This window comes from Vicugna pacos, unplaced genomic scaffold (genome assembly GCF_048564905.1).
Source record: "Vicugna pacos unplaced genomic scaffold, VicPac4 scaffold_139, whole genome shotgun sequence".
NCBI lineage: Eukaryota > Metazoa > Chordata > Mammalia > Artiodactyla > Camelidae > Vicugna > Vicugna pacos.
The window spans coordinates 106373-107176 of NW_027328819.1; positions in this window are offsets into that span (position 1 = coordinate 106373).

Below are 804 nucleotides of genomic sequence, written 5' to 3' on the forward strand. Positions count from 1 at the left end.
TCAGAAGGCTATATGGAACTTATTGCTATATTCCTGAAATCACACACATACACGTTCACAGAGACACAGACATATACAAACTGAATTACTGGGCACTTCACAAGCTAAGGACTTACAACTTCTAGAAGATAACTTTGTAGTTAGTTTAAAATACAAAACGGTCAGCTTTTGAAAGCCTTGAACATTGCAAAATCATCCAAATATCAATGAGATCCAATAAGCCTTCTCTGTAGAATGTAATTCCCCATGATGGCAAAGCAGACCCTAAGAAGTAGTGGATCCAAGACTCGTGTTTTTCACTAGCTATGATCGTTTTAAAACACGTAAACAGATTTAGAAAGGTATGTCCCCATGACATTTATTCTTATTGAGATGGCATATGTATTCAATTGTCTATGCAGAAAATAGGACCCATGATGGTGTTTAAGAAATATTTTGTGTATTGAAATATTTATTTTTAAGTGCAGACAAGGAGGGTGGGTATTACTCCATTGTAGAGCACCTTTTGTGCACGCACATGTTCCTGGCTTCAATCCCCTGTACCTTCATGAAAATAAATAAATACAAGTGCTTACTTAAAAATAAGGATAAATTTATATAAAAAAATAAATGCAGACTAAAAACCACTGCAATCTAGGAGCCACAATTATAATAAAAAACAAGTGTTTCTATCAAATATTGACTATACGCCAATCACAGAGACAACCAAAAGTCACACCTGACAACCATCACGTGTGATTCTCAGCAATCCTACTAAGTAGACACGGATGAGAAACCCGGCTCTGCGGATGAGGAGACGGAGCT